This window comes from Xylocopa sonorina, chromosome 11 (assembly GCF_050948175.1).
Source record: "Xylocopa sonorina isolate GNS202 chromosome 11, iyXylSono1_principal, whole genome shotgun sequence".
Lineage (NCBI taxonomy): Eukaryota > Metazoa > Arthropoda > Insecta > Hymenoptera > Apidae > Xylocopa > Xylocopa sonorina.
In genome coordinates this window covers 5006095-5017482 of record NC_135203.1, presented here as the reverse complement: position 1 = coordinate 5017482, position 11388 = coordinate 5006095, and the positions used below count along the sequence as shown (strand labels likewise).

Here is an 11388-nt window from a genome sequence, read left to right as displayed (position 1 = left end):
ATTCCCATGGAGGTATGTGGGACTTTGAAGTATTGGTATAAAAGCAGTCTCTCGTGGTACGGCGAAACAATGGGCGGTGAACATGAAACGACCCCTACTAGCCAATAACACACGTGGATTATTTCAAAAAGCTAATTTTTCTCTGTGACCGTACATAAAGTCAAAAGACTACATACATACCTCATTATGGCGTATCGTCTACGTTTTCTAGAATGTGGAGATCCCGGCGTCCTTTCATCCGCATACTTTACGCTATCGTTTCAGCATTACGTGCATAAAAGGGCCATCAAAAATATGCTTACTCCAATCTCCGAGCGTTCTGGAACAAATTTTGACAGTCAAACACTGGTTCAAATCACTATTTTCACAATTTTCAGCAAATTAGTAGGAGGAAATACTTACGCGTCTCTTCCGCTCTTAATGGCGTCTTTGTTTGAATGCAATTGCGTAACTTTACCGCGCTATTCTAAAATAAAGCAACGTGATTGGTCCATCAATCTGTCTAAGTGACAGGTAGCCAATCAAATATTTTCTCATTATTAAACAGTTTAGAAAGCACTTTCTAATACATTTTGAGTATTAATAACACTTTATACATTCGTAATTTATTATTTAAACAATTGTTGAAATACTATTTATTTATCTTATTATTAAGAAGTCATTTCTCCGCTCATCATCCCTTTATGCAGAAGTAGAAAGCAAGAAGGTAAGGCCCAATCAGGATCACGATGTCATCCGAATTAGATCCAATCAGAGAAAGTCCCTGTTGCAACAATATTAATATTAGTATCGATTATTGAATTGATCAACCCGCTGCCATGTTTCTCGTTAAGTGTTCAAACAGTGCCATGAAAAGATCGATCGTATGTCATATTCTGATAACAAGTGCATTTTAAGTGTTCGTCAAGTATACGGTCGCGTGGATAAAAAGTGTTTACGAAGTGCGATAACATAAAAACTCGAGATGGATAAAAAGCATACAACGAAACTCTGTATTCCTTTTGATATCCCAGTAGGTCGAAGACGATTACGTGTCGTTGATTCCTATAATCAGTGTTTACAAATAGACTTTTTGATCTCTCTTAGGATACAAAGCCTTTCGTTTTCTTCTTATAAGGGTGATTTTTTGTGTTGTGATAAAAATTATTCCCTGATAATCTAACCTGTCAATTACGTTTCGCAGAAGAAACTTCTCGCGCGGTGATTGTGACATGAAATCCATTTTTGTACCTCATATAAATCTGTGCTTTCGAAAAAAGCATAGCGAACTCGATCAGTGCCTTCTGTTGAGAAACACATTCCTTTCTTTTATTAATTTGCAAAATTTAATACCAATTCATCTTGATTAAGACACTCTATGTCATCAACTTCAGTTGTATCGTATGATTTATTATAGAACTTTTCCTAAATCGTTCAAATTACTGCTATTTACATGTTTCTGAAATAAATAGCTTCGACTTAACCAGCTGTTTAGTTTTAAGCTGTTGAAGAAAGGTCAAGTTTGACATATGTATGTTAACCTAAATTCGGAAGACAGCATCTGCTGCAGTGGTGTCGACTTTACATTCTAGAACACATGTGTTTACAAAGGAATGCGTGTCTCGACTAATCACTGTCCTGTTTCATTATTGCTCAAGCGTTTTACATCTTAATAAATGAGGAAATAAAATATCCTGTCGTAGGGGTAAGCATTTTTTTAAAGTGATTCATATAATTTCTCAACTGGATGATGGGTTCGTGTCCGACCACGCGAAATGGATTATCACGAGCAAACAACATGAACACGAGTAAAAATTCGCGAGCGATCACGTCGGAAGTGAAACGAAAAGTTTTGACTACTTAAAATATCGAGTATTCTCCAGAGAAGTTCTGAAAGTGACGGAGAGTGATTACGTTAATGACACAGCAGAGAACGCCTTAACGACGGGATAGGTGCAGACTGGTACGACATCGGTGGCACGCGATCCTAACATCAACCATGGCATCAACCATAGTCTATATAAATATACTAAGAACGACTATAAGGACAGGCAGCCACTTCCAAGGGAGCTATAGTTTTTTACGACGGGAATATAGTTCGAATAGTACGATTCGGCTTTATTACAATGCTAACGTGTGTCTGTGACCGGCACAGTGACTTATTGACAATGCAACACACCCGTATTATGTGCACAATGCATACTTGTTATATCAGTGAAGTACCGTGAATGATACGCGTATAAATCCGCGAAATGCTATGTGAAGTGTTAAAGCGGCTAATGGAAACGGGTCGTTGGACTTTCCTGCACGAAAAGGTGGACGATTATCGAGTCAGGTTGGAATGGGCGCAGAATATGTATGCAGCGTTTCGGTAAGTACCCTGAATCATAATTATTTCAATCGTACTCCCTGAGGGAAGCGTGCATAAAAAGAACAGCACGCTATTGTACCATAGAGGGTGAGAGAGAAGAAAGAAAGAGCGATTTGTACCTGAGCGCAATCCAGGTTTACAAGTGCGCGCTATTTCCTTAAGTCGATCATTAGTCAACGTTGAGAACAACGAGGGTGAATAATGATTGTATTATTTAAATCGCCCTTTGCCTTCTACGACTTCCGTAATTTTTCTGTGATTCTATACAAAGGAGACTTCGTTAACGTTATACGTCAGTAAAGTTACATAAATTGGTCTATTGTTGTGCAATTTGATGAATTTTCATCTATTAACGAATACGTACATATATCGATTTCAATGTAAATTTAAAAAATCATTACATAATACAATTCTGATGTAATCAAGTTAATTTGTACGCTTCCCTTAAAAATAATTGATTTATATAGATAACATGCAGTTTAGTACTGAATTTTACTATCTTTTTTACATTACATATTGTATATGTTTATTCATTATAATGTATGTGATATATTCATAATACTATTTAATTATGCAAGGATAGGAATATCTATGAAGTACACGTTATGTGTCTCAATAGTATTGTCGCTTTCAACAGTGCTAGGTTGGCCGAGCGGTCTAAGGCGCCAGACTTAAGTTCTGGTTCCCTCTGGGAGCGTGGGTTCGAACCCCACACTTAGCAAATACTTTTTGTTCTTTCCTCTTGTAAAAAATGTAATATTGCTGTTTTTTATTCTAACCGTATACCGGTTTTAATTAATCCATGGGTTTAATTGAAAAACAAATGTCTAACAAACACATTGACACGTCTCGTAACTTATATGTGTAACCTGTATCCTCTAAGGGTTCTCATAAAATTCTACGTACTTTCTCAATGATAAAACCAGGTTTAAATTAGTTGAAAAATGGTTTCGTTAACAAATCATTAATTAACGAGGTAGGAACTGATTTGCAATTACGGAATATCTCCGTGAAGAGATAAATGGTTGGAGCTTTCGACGTAGCCGGATTCAAAGTGACTCAAGTCTCGTAACTGATGGCAGCGATAATTGAGCCGAATATAAATGACTTGATGAATAGTCATAGACAATTAGGGAGGCTGAGATAAGGCAGTAAACTATACACGAGCAACTTTAGCCCGTTAATCCCGTTACTGAGAATCGCGCACCGCCGCGTTCATCTCTTCCTATTTATATTACCATAAGGATGGTTTTCTCCGCAAACTTCACGACTTGCCAACGTCTCTACGATCGTATCGTTCATAATTCGTATTCGACGAAACGTATGAATACCTTACGAACATGCTCATACCCGCGTATAACTTGCAGAAGCTCGTGAACCGTTTTATCGACGTTTCCAAGTTTCGCCGACAGTTTCATCCGAATCGTTGTACCGGGAAGGAAAAAGAGCCGATTAAATCGGATTACCAAACCCGTGGGCCAGCCCTTTTCCCAGAAGACCAGGACTTGACACCGTAAAAGTGTCATGAGACCATCCTATTCAGAAAGGGGAGTCCGTGTACCGGCATCGAGGAGAAAGGAAGCGTCAAGAGTCGCTGGTTGAAATGGTTGTCACAACAATTTCGCTAAAAAAGCACAACTCCTGTGCACCGGGGCACAATGAACCCGGGACACTTGTAATTTCATTCCGTCGCATCTGTTGTCATTCTCACGTTACCGTACGAATATCTCGACTTTCTCCGTCGTTTGCACGATCGCAGGACCACGGGGATAGGACGTGGAGCACGAGAACGAGAGGTGGTCGCGTTGAAAAAGAAAGGAAAAAAATCAGACGCGTGTATTCCAAGCAACCCTTGCGCGAATGTTGCACAATGGAGCAGCCTCGAAGGTCCCCCCGTAGCTATGGGGTGCCATTCCTGTCGATACTGTGGTCGACGTATAAAGGGTCTGCTATGAAAAAAAAAAGGGACGGGGGGTTGAACGACAGGGTGGAATGGAACAGCAGGGTAGGTGTCCGCGAATCGGGGTACTTGGCATTATCTTTTTTCCTGTTGCTGACTCGTTCGACTCTTTCCTCTTTTTTTCTATCGTCCTCCGTAACCACTCTTATCGACCGACCACTTTGCATTATGCGATTTGAATTATCAGCATCCGTAAGCGTCTCTTATCAATGTCTCGAGAAGCGTCGAATATTTGTTGCTTGTTCTTTCCTCGCTCGTAACCAACGGTGTCACGATAATTCGATTTCAACACGTCGAAGCGTGAAAGTAAGAGAGAAAGAAATTGAAAAACAAGTCCGACGAAAGTGTCCGGGCCGCAAGTCGATCCCGCACCCTCGGTGAATCGAAAAGGGAAATCGCATTTATAATGCTTATGCATTTCAAGCTTGACGTCCCGTGAAATCGCGTTACCCGGATTCGGAATATTAAATTCGTCTCTGTCTTCCCAGGCTATCGCCCCGCGTTATCGTCACCTTAATCGAACCTCGAAAACTGTGATTCGGATGCGAGTTCGGTACCGTTACAAAATAGTTGAAAGCGCGTTCGTTTGTTCGTTCGTCAATCGCGTTACGTTTCACGGGCAGACCTTTCAACGACAATGGCAACGCTTGTAAATCGTAAATCGAGTGTCAGCCGCGAAAGGAGTGCGGTTGACGCGGACAATTTCGAGATATCACGAAGATGAGGCAAAAATTAATCAAGCGAAAACCATAAATAACGATTCGCGGCGGTCGAGCGTGCGCGTTCAGACAATGGATGACAAATTGCGCGGGAAAGCAAAACAAACTGAGGACTAGATTGAGCCGGCCGCTGCTGCTCGATTCGTTGCTGCCTTTCGCCATTGTCATCGATACAGCCTGGACTAGCCAGGTTAACCGACGCGAGCGAAAAAGAAGTCGTGGGGTGTCGTCTGGCTTCCTGCCAACCGTCCGCTTTCGTTCTTCTTTCCGTGGGCTCCACCGGTCGCGTGATTGCACCGTTTGCGAGTGTTTCTTGAAAGGAACCGTCGCGAACCAGCTTGATCCTGGCGTAAGGTTATCAAGAAGGTACGTAAACACAAACAAGATGGTTGAAGACGTGGATGGTTGAAGAAGGGTGGGTCGTCTTTGTGTCGAAGGGAAGATCGGATCGGAGCCGCGTTAAAAAAAAAGAAAAAAAAGGAAGGAGAAGAAAAGAACGGTCGTCTTAAGAGCAGGATAGCATGGCAATCGTAAATGTTTAATATCGTGATTAAAGGCGCTGGCGCCTCTCATTATTATTTCAGTCTGGAGGATATTTCGCCTACAGTTCCTTTTCTTGCTCCGCGTCACCGCGTTTCTTTTCAATTCTCACTTTTCTTCGTCGGCTTAAAAATCCTCCGTGCAAATTAGCCGCCTAAATATTTAAAGCTCCCCTATCCAGGGCCGTTCACGTAGCACGGCTTGAACACAGCGCTGCGTCGAATCGGGCACAGGGGGTGGTATAGACTCGGAGTAAAAGGGAAAAAGATAAAAACAAGGGAAAAACGGCGGAGAAAAAATAGAGGAGGAAGAAAGGGGAAGGGAAGGAAAGAGAGGTGAATAACGGGAATACAAAAACAAGCGTCTGCGGGCCGTGTCATTGTCCCGGGCATGGAGACAGGCGTGATCTCTTCCATCTGATGGATTTCTGCTGCAGTCACCTCTAACCACCTCGCTCGTCACTTCCCGTTGCGCTTCGTACCATTGGACACCCGACTGACTTTTTGTTTTAAATCCTTTTCCTCTCTCCGTCTCCGGCATTCAGCCGAGGCTCGAACAGCTCGCACCCTCGCTTTCGTCGTCGCGGACAGAGGAAAACACCGGGGCGAGATCATCGAATTAACGCGTAATTTCTTCGAGGAGACTTATCACGCGAAGTGGAGACACGTACGTGACGGGAATTCTCGTTGCCACGCGGTGAAACGAATTCATGGGACAACGACCACGAGAACGACGAGGAGGAGGACGATGTTTCCGTGTGTCGTGAAATCCTCAACGAAACGCAGACTTGAAAACAGACGAGAGCTCGGGATCGAGGGACGGAATCCTTGTCTCGTTTAATTTGACATTTAAATTCAGCCGGAAGCTCGGAGCGCGTCTAACTCGGGAAAGAAGCATCCCCGATAGTAGGACGTTTTTATGCCGATCCACGAACCTCGGACACTGCCGGATATTCGTAAATAAAATTTTCGCGAGGGTGACAAAATGGTCACACGCTCCAGTGCTGACCCCATCGGGGTCAAAACTCGATATCTATGCGACGTGATTTTCTTCCTTTTTCTTTTTTCTTTTTTCTTTTTTATGCTGTTTTCACGTAGTTACGCCGCGAGTCGGGGACAGAATAAAATAGATACATGATTGCCGGACAGAATATTATAACGGTCCGCTGACAGGGGATCCGTTTCTTTCCCTTTCGAGGGAATAATACGCGGAATGCCGACTGATTTAGGCGATTCTATTAGATTTGTTCGCGTGTACCGATACCGTTCGCGGCGCGCAACGCGCGGTACTCTCTAATTTTCCACATTTTTCCCCTCTCGTCTCGAATCTCTGTTCAAGGTTCACCGTTTCGCAAGAGGTTGCGAAACGTGATCGTTTCGCGACAACTCCGCGGTCCTTTTTCCTTCTCTTCGAGATGCATCGACAATCCGCCGCAGCGGTGGAAAATAGATTTGCGTAACGGAACGTCAGCACCGGTGGACGTCGATGAATTTGCATGGAGGATAATGGTCCGCTGGAACAATGGAAAAAAGAAACGAGCGTATCTTTTTTAGCGATCGACCGTGTCTTTCCCTCTTTCCTAGGCGACTGCCGCAACATTTAAACGGTCACGTTTACCTCCGATCAATCAAGGCCTTTTATCCCGCATCTGTGTGTATTTCTTGCATCGTGCAACTCATCGGCGGTTCTATTACGTTAGAACCTAGCTATGTTTCTGCCTTACTGCGTCGTTTCTCCGCGATGATTAATTCTCTACGGACCGCGACGTTGCATACCCTGCGGGAGAAATAAAGAGAGGACGTAGGAAGGGAGTAGCAGGGGGGAAAAACGACGAGAAAAGGAGGGGGAGAAAAAAAAAAATAGTGGCTGTCACGGTATATTTCGCGCGATTATTCTCTTCGCGTTTTTCGTCGCGAACAGATACGAGGTATCTGGCCGCGGCGATGAACACGGCAATTCAAATGATACCATCTCTTTCTCCGAGAGAGCCACGGGGGCCGCTTTTCACTTGGTTATACGAAACTTTTGCATATGACGAATCGGAGACTATTACCATTCAATCTCCTTCGCTCGGCTTCGTTTGCATCCTATCATCTTCCCGATGCCTCTTGCTTTACATACGGCCATGGCCATCGACTTGAATGCGACGACTCGTATCTCTTTCCTTTTCTTTTTTTTCTGTTCTTTTTTCTTTTTTTTCGTTTTTTTTCTTTCTTTTTTTTTGTCAGTCTTACCCTTTTATTTATGTCAGTCGCGTTGCGTTTCCATCTAGCACGATTCTGCACGTGTGTGCAATCGCAAAGGCAACCATGTGTCTTAAGTGCGCAGTTATTGCACATTTCGAAGCATAATGTAGAGCGTGTACACTTTGATTAGGATTGAATGTGTTTAGCTTGTGTGCATGTGAGAATGTATTAAATGTATTTGTACAAGTAGTTTGACGCTATAGAAAGAGGAGTGAATATACACACAGACTAGCGATTCGAGATAACGTTAAATACTAATACTAATGTAACGATGGAATAAAGACAATGGATACTTGTCCAGGGGAAAAAAAATTGGAGATGCCGGGGATCGAACCCGGGGCCTTTCACATGCAAAGCGAACGCTCTACCACTGAGCTACATCCCCCGTTTTTTAAAGAGTCCGAACAAGTCGGAGAGCAAGTTGGTATAATTACCATTGATCTATCAAAAGCATTGTTTATTTAATTATAAACGTGATAAGAATGTGTATGAGATGTTCCTTGAAATATTATACCTTTTATGAGTTTTGGGGTAAGGTAACTTTGCAAATGTGAGAATGAAAACGCGTAGTCAACAGATTCAAGGCCTGGAATTTAGGTTTAAGTACATAATTTACGACCTAAGCACTTGAGACGTAGATGGTGTCCAGACGCATGGCGAAGTTTGACAAAACCGTGCCCCGTGCCTTTTGTATTTGTAGTTTTAAGGGTAGAGGAGAAAATGGTTAGGAGATCGTAGGGCAGAGTGGATAGAGTCGTTGCAGAGTGCAGAACGAAAACGTAGAGTTGCGTAGAACGAAAGTGTTTTTCTATATTTTGTTTTGTGCGAAGTATCCATTTTTTAGTAAGTACTTGTATTATATACATTATCTTGCACGAAGTTTTAATTTCTGAGAATATCCAATCCAATTCTGGTTGGTTTAATTGTTCATTGATTTCGTTTTCTAAACAGTATAAATGTGTTCAAGAAAAGTGCTAAATTCTTCACGTATACCTGTGCGATCGATACAATTCTCGATCTTGATCCACTGATGTTTCCTCATTTATCGCATGGTATTTATTTATAAATATTTATTTCTCACCTGTTTGTTTTTTAAACATTTTTGAAGGTCCCATGGTGTAATGGTTAGAACTCTGGACTCTGAATCCAGAGACCCGAGTTCAAATCTCGGTGGGACCTTGTTTTTGTACTTTTACAATGAAAATTTTTGCATATTACGATCGCAACTTTTTTGAAGGATAAATATCGGATATTGATAGTTTCCACGACTCAATATTTTCAATGAATAAGATCATTTACCTGTATTCTCCTTAGGTAAAAAGTATTTGCAAGAGGGGACCAATAATTTAAAGTACTCTTTGTTCAAATGATTGTTTGGGCGATCTAAAAAGAAAATGAGAAAAAGAAATTGACAGCGGTGGGATTCGAACCCACGCCCATTTCGGACTGGTGCCTAAAACCAGCGCCTTAGACCGCTCGGCCACGCTGCCTTCGGAAACGTTTTACTCTAAGTCCGTATGTAAACACTTTGTTAGTATATATATTGCATAACACATTTTACGGTACTATTAGACGAACATTTTTTATATCGATTCATTTAAACAATATGTACTATCGTATTCGCTACCTACGTTCGATGATTTTAAACATTTTCACTTAACGAATCGAATAATAATGTAATATCAAGTTTTTTTAATACGAAGGTATTTGAAAATTTCTGGTGATATGTTATTCCGAATATAAACTAGATCTACGTGCTAGAAATTAGTTTTGCTCGCTAGAAAGAATGATTTAAACGAACAAACGGGCAATGAAGGCAGAGAATTTTCGGCATAGAGCAGAATGATCATGATAAAGAGATTGCCTCAGTTTAGGCCAACGATGCGTAGATACGTACATATATGAAGTAGTAAACGCTGGTTGTCTGTTCTTGTCAAAACGAGTTACGCAACTAAACGAAAAATCGAGCATAACACGGCGCTATCACAGTCGTTGAAATAGCATAAACGTACAATAATTCACCACAAACTTAATTCACCGAAAATAAAAAATTTTTACGATCGATCTCGGGACGTTACTCTCGCCTTGCTCCTTTTTTTTAAAAGCACGTTTACACGTTCAGATTGTCGAGAGTGAAGGGAAAAAGGCAGGCGACGAAATTAGCGATGGTACACGCGGACGTACGTCATTATAGTCGCGAATCTCTTCGTTTTTATTCTCCCTTCCCGGTAGCGACGCGATAACATCTCAATATAAAAATTCATGCTCATAACGCGACTCCAAGAGTATCTTCTTATTTTCCTCTTTCTCTGTCGTTCTCCCCTTCTCTCTTTCTCTTTGCCTTTTTTTTTCCTTATCAAATCCCTCGGGGACGACGAGCGTAAAACTGACGCTTTGGAGAGAGAGAGAAAACGTCGGTCGCACCGAAACGACTGCAGACAGATCGATAAATTCGCGTGAATATTCGTGTAGCTGATAAGCCCGCGAGATAAGCCGAAATCGGCCTTTGCAAGTGAGGATCCCCTCGTTACAGGGTCGGGGATACGACCGCGGTGGAAAATAGAAGATAAATCTGACGCTTTCGTATTCTTTACGCCGATGTTTTATAGCCTCGCCTCTTTTCCCAGCGATATTTTCATTTTTTTTTTCCACGATTTTATTTGTTTATCACGCTGCCGGATCTATGGAGGTTCCGTCGTTTAAATTCATAGTCGTTTCCTTATGCTTTCTGCGTATCGATACTCAACGTTGTTAACGTAAACGGACGACATTGAAAATCAACATGCGCGTAGCCGACCGTTTGATCGAAACGATATTGTCCCTCTTACGTTCACGGTCGGTGGGTTCGCGACAGCAACGTACCTGTTTAGCATCCCGTTTAGCAGAATCACGCCGCCACTTTAGTCTAATACTCGTGGCTGTCGCTGTAAATGATAGATCGTTAGTGGCTAGGCTGTGATCCCGCGTAGATGATCCCGATGACTTGCACCAACTGAATTACGTCCCGCATGTTGCATATCATAGAGAAAATCCTCGCGCGTATATCAGTCTGCGTGGGCGCTATTAACTTACGCGGAGGGTTGCGTTCGCGGGGGCGTACGCCGTCCATGGATCCTCGCGAAATAAACTTGCCAGGGCCCAATTGGGGATGATAAATCTATTATTTTCGACGAATCATCCGAGTGATGGGCGAAGGGAAACGCTCGCGTTGCCGGATGGTACGCTCGACGAGCCAGTACAGGTGCCTGTTTCGTGACTTCCGGTTCGTACGTTTCAATAACGCAAAATCATCTCGTCGAGCGAACGATTAACGGGGCGATACGATTATTTCGCGCGTTAAACGATCGTTCCCAGGACAATTGAAATCGTTTGCGCGGTCGTGCAAGAATCGCGTGGAAAAATTTCGATAATCGCTCTACCGGGAAACAATCCGATTGGATAAAATTCGGTATCGGTGAATTATCGATACCCCGGCTGATCGAGGCTGCTCGCATTTCGCGAAAACGCAGCCAAAGAGACTCGGGTAAAACGCGCACTCCTCGAAACGGTTCGTTAACGGGCAATGAAAGGGCT

General features: G+C 42.5%; 4 non-coding genes across 4 annotated transcripts; 2 read left to right on the top strand and 2 right to left on the bottom strand.

The window, feature by feature from the left end:
• The first annotated feature begins 2988 nt into the window (after positions 1–2988).
• Positions 2989–3071, top strand: Trnal-uaa (transfer RNA leucine (anticodon UAA)). Its single transcript has one exon. It is a non-coding gene; the product is annotated as a tRNA-Leu (tRNA).
• A 5057-nt stretch (positions 3072–8128) lies between these two features.
• Trnaa-ugc (transfer RNA alanine (anticodon UGC)) lies at positions 8129–8200 on the bottom strand. The gene has a single exon. It is a non-coding gene; the product is annotated as a tRNA-Ala (tRNA).
• Positions 8201–8922: 722 nt separating this feature from the next.
• Positions 8923–8994, top strand: Trnaq-cug (transfer RNA glutamine (anticodon CUG)). Its single transcript has one exon. It is a non-coding gene; the product is annotated as a tRNA-Gln (tRNA).
• A 230-nt stretch (positions 8995–9224) lies between these two features.
• Trnal-uag (transfer RNA leucine (anticodon UAG)) lies at positions 9225–9305 on the bottom strand. Its single transcript has one exon. It is a non-coding gene; the product is annotated as a tRNA-Leu (tRNA).
• Between the last annotated feature and the right edge of the window lie 2083 nt (positions 9306–11388).